The sequence below is a fragment of the Cicer arietinum genome, chromosome 3 (genome assembly GCF_000331145.2).
Source record: "Cicer arietinum cultivar CDC Frontier isolate Library 1 chromosome 3, Cicar.CDCFrontier_v2.0, whole genome shotgun sequence".
NCBI classification, from domain to species: Eukaryota; Viridiplantae; Streptophyta; class Magnoliopsida; order Fabales; family Fabaceae; genus Cicer; species Cicer arietinum.
In genome coordinates this window covers 22,061,057-22,070,696 of record NC_021162.2, presented here as the reverse complement: position 1 = coordinate 22,070,696, position 9,640 = coordinate 22,061,057, and positions in this window count along the sequence as shown.

Sequence of the window (9,640 nt, the reverse complement as noted above, 5' to 3'; positions counted from 1 at the left end):
TACTTAACTAATAAAATAGTTTATTATAAAATTTAGGGTGTTACAATTCTCCCCTTGTTAATGAATTTCGTCCTCGAAATTTACAGTGAGGGAACTAATATCTAACTTACCACCCTAAAGATTCAAACTTAGTCTATAAACATATTTAAGAAATTCAGTCTCCAATTAAGCACATCATGTAAAAATCAACTAACATAGCATGATAGACTAACATGACAAAATAGATCAATTAACACATATATTTATCATTCAATTATGAAATAAAATACCAGAGTTACTCACTATAATTTACATGCAAAAAATAACATATAGATTTTGTCAATAATAATGTAGTTCATTTAGTTTGGTTAAATGAAACACATTCCAAGTACGTTGTCAATTTTAACTACTTTTTTCAAACCAAATATTACTAGTTTTACTCCTTAAAATAAATTCTAAATCATATCACCAATATTTCAACAAATTTAACTTATGTCTAACAAAGAGAGTAATTTTTTAAAATATTAAACACATCTAACAACTTAATAACATTATAATAGATTTACAATCAATTACTCTACGAAAATGATAGCATTTCAGCAAGTGTTCTGAATCGTTGCAAGTAATAATTAAGACGGTAGTACCGAGTGTCGAACTCAAGGATTGCGTTTTACTATCGAATTATATTTAATTACAGAAATTAAACAAAAAGTTTCTGAATTGATTAAAATAATATTTCAAATTAACAACAATAATAAAATTGATCCTTTATAATGAGAAAAAAGTCAGGGATGAGTTTCACGTCGAATCCAACCTTGGTGTCTAATTTGAACCTAGTTACTGAATTCTTTTATTGAATTATTACCGAATTCTCTTTATTATTCTTGCCCTAATGTCTAAGTGACAGAACCTTTAATTCCAAAGTAACCCCTAATTCCTTAGTAGATTTAAGATTAGAATTAAGCATTACCTTATAGAAATTATCTTGTAAATTATTGCTTTGCAACTAATTTAATTGGTTTCATGACCTACATCTATGTCTAGACTACAAATTCATGAATTTCTCATCTCAAACATTCGTAAAGACCACTTCCGTTTCAAAATACAAATCGTAGAATATTTTAATGTTGATTAAGCAATAAAAAGCATTAAGCACATAGATGAGAAAAACAATTCAATAAAATCATTCATATAACTAGAAATCAAATCATAAAAATAAGGGTTTCATCTTATTACACTCATCCCTAACAAATAGGGTTTAGTTACTCATGGCAGAGATAAAAGAGAGAGAGGTTAGAGAAGAATTACAAGAAGGATTCATGAATGACTCTTGATAAAACTGCTCCAATGATGTTAGAAACGGCCCTCTTTGAGTTTCTATGCTAGGGCACAAGTCTCTCAACTTCCCAAGAGTCAAAAAGATATCTAAAACGGTGAAAAATTGTGTTTTTATGAATGCTGATGCGGGTCGCGCTCCCAAGGCGCGCCTGGACAATGCTGAAAGGCTGGAAATGCGCCTCAGGCGCAGCTGGCGCGCTTCAGGCGCACATCATTTGATGTCTGACATATACTGCATTTTACCCCTCTTTCGAGTCTGAATTTGGTTCCAATGTCTTCATGAACGTTGTAGCTATGGATCGTAGCGTTCATGTGCACTTTGTTTGCCTCCAATTGGATATCTACAACTCCAGATATGGCTGACATACCCCACATAGGTTACGTTGATTTCTCACCAAAATTCAGCACTGCACTAAAACAAAGTAACAATGCAAAACTCCGAAAAATCTCTACTTAATCAAGGAAATAAGAACATAAACATTTCATTAAATCAAATAAATAAAATTAACAAAATATATCAAATAAATCCTTAAAATAACTAATGAATAAAAGATAAATAAGACTAAAAACAATAAAAAATATGCATATGATGAAGAGTCATCAAAAAACATACTCTATATATAATCAAGGAGAAAGAAAAAAAAAATAATGATAGAGATACTATTTCCCAATAACATATATTTAATAATTAAATTTATTCAATTGATATAAGCAATGAACATGTTTTTTTTAACTATTTAAAAATAAAATCAAAAGGTACTTCTAACAAAATAATGAGTTGTCGTTGTCTCTTTTATTGACGATGACTCATCGGGGTAGCCAGTCCCTCCTACTCATGTAGTCAACTACTTAAGGAACTATACCTGGAGTCATTCAAATCCAAACATGGATAATTAAAAGTATTTTTAACGTGGTTCAGGAGTGCGAAGGCGGCGCCACAACTCCTATGTTGGATTTTGATCCTTTGATTCCTAATTTTGACATAATTAATAATTCAACAATGTTCATACAATACATGATAAATCTAACATTTGAATTGAGCAAGATTTCAGGAACCATAATCCAATCCTACACACTTGGATCAAATTGCTTGGAACACAAGAAATCAACAAAAGTTGAATTCTGACTATGTAAATCGATTGGGAAATCGATTTCATAACAAGGGTGTAAGGAAATCTTAAGTGTTTGTAAATGTGAAATCGATTAGGCAATCGATTAGCTTAATTAAAAATGAAAACTGCACAAGTCAGTAGCACTCTGATTTGGAGAGTAATCGATTGGGAAATCGATTGAACATTTCACAAATTAAACCTGATGGTAACACATCGATTGGTAAATCGATTGGATAAGTCACAGTAGCACTCCAGTGCTGAGGGAATCGATTGGCAAATCGATTGACAAAGTATCATTTGAAAAATGACCTCACCTGTGACAAATACAATCGATTGGACAATCTATTGTTGAAATTTTCAATTCTGATAAAGTTTGGTTGCAATCGATTGGGAAATCGATTGAACTAAACACCAGGTAAGAACTTTTCAGGAACATGCTACCAAAGCGATTGACAAGTCGATTGACATCAAATAACTGAGTCACTGTTTTGAATTAAATCGATTGGCAAACCGATTGACATTAAAACTGAGTCACTGTTTTGAATCAAATCGATTGACAAATCGATTGACATCAAAAAACTGAGCCACTGTTTTGAACACAATCGATTGGCAAATCGATTGAAATAAACTTTTTGAAAACACAGTGAACTCTGAGATTGTGACCAAATCGACTCTGTGTTTTTATACATCGACTCTGAGATTTGGCAAATCGATTGAGTAATCGATTGAAATTACTTTTATTGAAACAGTTTCCCAGAAATCGATTAGGAAATCGATTTATACAAGTCTGGACATGTTCTACTGAAAAGTGTTGCTTTTAAAGAATCGATTGGTAAATCGATTAGCTTGTATAGTTTCAAGATTAAAGAAAAACAAGACTCGCGATAATCGATTGGCAAATCGATTTAGCACCTTTTATAACTTTACAAAATCGATTGGGAAATCGATTTCGTAGTTGGTTTTTCAGAAACTATATAAACTGTCTTTCAATCTTTATTCATATAACAATTCATAACTTTCATAATTTCTCATAATACTTTTAACTGTTTATAACAACAAACTAACGACTTCATAATTGTGATTACAGATTTCAATACAGTTTGTTGACAATCTAAGAGAAATGATAATGTGCTCATGAACAATACTTGAACATCCAGATTTGTGAGGAGCAACATTCATAAAGATTGAAGACTCTTTTGTTTTACATCTTTTATTCATTCTGTAATAAATCTTTGAAACAAAACGAACGCTAGAAATCCAGCTAGAAACTGGTGGCTACTTTCTTGGGTGAGAGGTCTCAACAAGAAAGAGTCGTACTTTGATTCTGTGATAGGCTGCTGAGTGTCTACAAGGATCAGAGGGTATTCAATAGGAAAGACATAATTAGAGATTGATAGGTTTCAGGGAGGAAACTGGAAAATCTTTGTAATTGATTCTTTCTATTGAAGGAGAAGAAAATCTGAAATCCGATTGGATTTTCAGGACTGGACGTAGGTTGTCGTTGAACAACCGAACCAGGATAAATCTCTGTGTCTTCTTCTCTAACTCTCTCTCTTTAATTTTCTATATTGCTAACTTTGCATGCCTCAAAATTTAAATTCCGCTGTGCACTTGATGCTGATTAATTTTGTAACGAAAACTGATATATTTTCTGTTATTGCGAGGTCACTGATATCAACAATTGGCCTCAGAGCCTAACTTCTTGAGAGGTAACACTTATAAGAAGATGGCCTCGACTGACGTTCTGGGAGAAGGCGCTTCGTTAGCACGTCCACCAGCTTTCAACGGTACAGCCTACATGTACTGGAAGCAAAGAATGCTAATATTCCTGGAAGCAAGTGGCATAGACATCCTTGACGCTGTTGAAAACGGTCCATACATTCCCAAGATTGCAGGAACTAACGACTCAATGATGCTCAAGCCTAGAGCCGACTGGTCCGATGAAGACAAAAAGAAGGTTGGTTTCAATGCGAAGGCGAAGAACATCATCACGTCCGCCCTATGTGCAGAAGAGTTCTTTAGAGTGTCCAATTGCAAGTCAGCAAAAGAGATGTGGGACATCCTCCAAGAAACGCACGAAGGTACTACTGACGTAAAGAGAGCTCGCGTGAACACGCTCATGCACGAATATGAATTATTTAGCATGAAGAAGGAAGAATCAATCAGCGATTTGCAAACCAGATTCACACACATTGTCAACAACCTGCATGCACTAGGAAAAGATGTGGATAACGAACAGCAGATTGGAAAGATTATGAGATGTTTAACCAGAGAATGGCAGCCCAAAATTACCGCAATAGCTGAGTCTAAAGATCTAGCAAAGATGACGACAACAACATTATTTGGAAAATTAAGGGAACATGAAATGGAATTACAACGACTGGATGAATCAGAAATGGAAAGTAGGAAAAAGAAAGGTTTATCTCTGAAGGTTCAAGCAAATCAATCAAAAACTGAATCCGATAGCTGCTCAAATGAATCCAGCAGTGACAATGAAGAACCAGAAATCGGACTGCTTGTCAAGAAATTTAAGAAATTTCTGAAGAAGAAAGATAACAAATTCAGAAAACCATCCAGCTCCAAGACTAGCGACAACAAGCAAATTACATGTTATGAATGTGGGAAGACTGGTCACATAAAGTCAGAATGCTACAAATTGCAGAACAAAAATAAAGCTGCAAAATCAAAAGGCAAAGAACCAGTCACCAAAACAAAGAAGGCGTATATTGCTTGGAACGATAATGATGAATCCTCTGCCTCTTCGGATGAAGAAGAAGCCAATATGTGTCTCATGGCAAATTCAGATTCAGAATCGGAAAAAGAGGTTAGTTCACAATTTAATCCAACATATGATGAACTTCAAGAAGCTTTCAATGAATTGCATGATGATTATGTGAACTCCATAAAACAGTTGTTAAGCACAAAGAAAATGCTTGAACAAATGAATGTTGAGCATAAAGAAATTGAAAATTTATGTGAACAACTGAAAAAGGATTCACAAGAAAAATCTGCAAAGTGCATTGAACTTGAACATACGGTTGCATCATTAAAATCTGATTTGTTAAAATTTGCTAATAGTAAAGATAAACTGAATGTCATACTTAGCAATCAAAGACATGTTCATGAAAAATCTGGTTTAGGATATACACCAAACATGCATGTTAAAAGGAATAAAAATAGATATGGTATTGGTTATATGCAAACCAGAAGTGTCAAACATGGTCAGAAATCTGCCATTGCTAAGAATATGTATGATATCTTTACTAAGCCAAATCACCATTCATCCTTTAATGGCAAGTGTCATTTCTGTTGCAGAAATGGACATTTTGTGTCAAATTGCAAGTTTAAAAAATTAGCCAATAAGGGATGGAAGCAAATTTGGAAAGCAAAGAAATCTGTGTTTGACACTAACCAAACAGGACCCAATTTAGATTGGGGACCTAAAACAAAATTCTGATTTTGTTTTGCAGGTGTGCTTGACATCCACTAAGCACTCATGGTATTTGGATAGCGGATGTTCGAAGCACATGACAGGGGACAAATCCAAATTTCTGTCCTTGACATTAAAGGAAGGAGGTTTTGTCAAATATGGAGACAACAATAGAGGAAAAATTATTGGAATTGGTGATATAGGCAATGAGTCAACAACAGTGATTAAGAATGTATTATATGTTGAAGGACTCAAGCATAACTTGCTAAGCATAAGTCAGCTATGTGACAAAGGTTTTCAAGTAAGTTTTTCATCACAATCTTGCATTATTGAGCATAAAGATGACAAAAACATAAAGCTGATTGGTGACAGAATTAACAACATCTATATGTTGGATTTCAATTCTGTACCAAGTGCTGTATGTTGCTTGTTATCAAATCAAGATGAAACATGGTTGTGGCATAAACGCATTGCTCATATTCATATTAATCACTTGAATAAGCTTGTTAGCAAACAGCTAGTAATAGGACTCCCCAATAGGAAGTTTTCTAAGGATAGGTTGTGTGATTCATGTGAGAAGAGTAAACTGGTTAAGACTCCGTTTCCCTCTATAGATTTGGTTAGAACAAATAGAGTTTTACAACTAGTTCACATGGACCTTTTCGGACCTGCCCAAGTTAAGAGTTTAGGTGGGAACCTATATGGATATGTGCTGGTTGATGATTATTCTAGATTCACATGGACTTACTTTTTAGCTCATAAAAGTGATACATTCTCTGTTTTCAAAAAGTTTGCTGCTTTAGTACAAAATGAGAATGATTTGAAAATTGTTTCAATAAAAAGTGATCATGGAGGTGAATTCCAAAATGATCTTTTTCAAAATTATTGTGAATCAAATGGAATCAACCACATGTATTCAGCCCCTAGGACACCACAGCAGAATGGGGTAGTGGAGAGGAAAAATAGATCCCTAGAAGAGTTAGCTAGGACCATGCTTAAGGACTCCAACCTACCTAAGTACTTTTGGGCAGATGCAATTAGTACAGCCACTCATATTGTGAATAGAGTACTGATTAGACCCCTTCTTAAGAAAACACCCTATGAGCTTTACAAGGGTAGAAAACCAAACCTGTCTTACTTTAGGATTTTTGGTTGTAAGTGCTTTGTTTTGAACAATGGCAAGGAACACCTAGGAAAGTTTGACCCTAAGGCAGATGAAGGAATCTTTCTAGGATACTCCCAAACTAGTAAAGCCTATAGAATCTACAACAAAAGAACAAAAACCATAGAAGAGTCAGTTCATGTAAAGTTTGATGAATCTTTTACAGAAAACTTGAACAAAACTCCTTCTAAGGTTAATGATATTTTGGATGATGTTGTAGAATCTGAACCCCTAGAACAACCTATAGCTGATCCTCCAACTAGTGCAGACCCTATAGAACCTATAGAAACCAGTGAGTTACCTAAGGAATGGAGATTCAATAGAAACCACCCCTTAGACAACATCATAGGTGACATCTCTAGAGGTGTGTCAACTAGAGGAAACCTTAGAGAGTTCTGTAACCTCACAGCCTTTGTGTCTCAGATTGAACCTAAGAACATTAAGGAAGCCCTTTTAGATAGTGAGTGGATACTTGCTATGCAAGAGGAGTTAAACCAGTTTGAGAGGAACAAAGTGTGGAACTTGGTACCTAGGCCAGAGGGTAAGCATGTTATAGGAACTAGGTGGGTGTTCAGAAATAAGTTAGATGAGAATGGTGTGATAACTAGGAATAAGGCCAGATTAGTTGCAAAGGGTTATAGTCAAGAGGAGGGAATAGACTTTGATGAGACCTATGCCCCTGTAGCTAGACTAGAAGCCATAAGGATTTTGTTGGCCTATGCATGTATCATGGACTTCAATCTATATCAAATGGATGTGAAGAGTGCATTTCTTAATGGAGACCTACAAGAGGAAGTTTTTGTGAGCCAAACACCAGGTTTTGAAAATCCAGATTTTCCTAACCATGTGTATAAACTCTCAAAGGCCCTCTATGGGTTGAAACAAGCTCCAAGAGCTTGGTATGAGAAACTCAGCACTTTCCTCATTCAACAAAATTTTTCTAGAGGAAATGTTGATAAGACACTCTTTACAAAAACTATTGAAAATGACATCTTGCTGGTCCAAATTTATGTTGATGACATTATATTTGGATCAACAAATGACAAGCTTTGCAAAGAATTTGAAAACTTGATGAAAGGTAAATTTGAAATGTCAATGATGGGTGAACTATCATATTTCTTGGGATTTCAAATTAACCAAACCAAGCAAGGCATTTTCATTAGTCAATCCAAATATTGTTCTGATTTGATAAAGAAATTTAACTTTGATAAGCTTAAGTCCATTGATACACCCATGAGTCAAGGAAATTTCTTAGACCGAGATGAGTTAGGTAAGCCTGTAGATGTAACCAGATTTCGTGGTATGATTGGATCTCTGCTCTACCTTACAGCAAGCCGACCCGATATTATGTTCAGCGTTTGCATGTGTGCACGGTATCAATCGAATCCGAAGGAATCTCACCTCACTGCAGTAAAGAGAATTTTCAGATACTTAGTAGGTACTAAGAACCTTGGTTTGTGGTATCCAAAAGGTTCAACATGTACTTTGGTTGGGTATTCAGACTCAGATTTTGCTGGTTGTAAACTTGACAGAAAAAGCACTTCAGGTACATGTCATCTACTTGGTAATTCTCTAGTGTCCTGGTTTAGTAAGAAGCAAACAAGTATTGCTTTGTCTACTGCAGAAGCCGAATACATAGCAGCTGGGAGCTGTTGTGCTCAAATCTTGTGGATGAAACAGCACCTAATGGACTTCGGTGTTGATTTGGGAACAGTGCCGATCATGTGTGACAACACCAGTGCTATCAGCATAACAAAGAACCCAGTAATGCATTCAAGGACAAAACATATTGAGGTAAGGCATCACTTCATAAGAGATCATTTTCAGAATGGAGTCATCAAACTTGAATATGTGAATACTACAGAACAACTAGCAGATATCTTCACGAAAGCATTACCAAAAGAAAGCTTTTTGAACATAAGGATGAAACTAGGGATCATTGATCCTAGTGAGATATAAGTTTTTTTGTGATTTTGGTATTTATCAGTGAAGTTTTCCAGATTAATCGAGTTGGAAATCGATTACTTGATGAAAACTGTTTATAAAATCGATTTGGAAATCGATTTGGTTAGCCCAGAGTTCAGATTTTTGGAAAATATTGTGTAAAAATCCCGAGCATCGATTTGGAAATCGATTGATTCAGTGTTCAGTTTTTTAACATGTGGAACAATCGATTTGGACATCGATTTAGTAAAACGGAAAATCGATTTGGGAATCGATTAGGAATATGACCGTTGCGAATTTTTAACTAGCCGTTGGACTTCATAATTACGAAATCGATTAAGGATTCGGTGTAACGGTAACCCAATCGATTTGGCAATCGATTGACAAGGGTTAAAGTATAAAAAGGTAAAGGACAAAATCGATTTCTGCATCTCAGTTTTCCAGATTTTCCAGAAAGTTTCAATTTTTTCACTCTGTCTGCTTCATTGCTCTGCATATTCTTCAGCGTATTCATTCTATCTACCTACATTCAATCAATTATTTTGTGATTATGGCTCGTGTAAAGCAAACTCAGGCACACACACCCTCACCTTCTTCATCCTCCACTAGTGAAACTCCCTCACCACCTCAAACACTAACCAAAAGAGTTCCAATTCCCACACACAAAATTCTTGC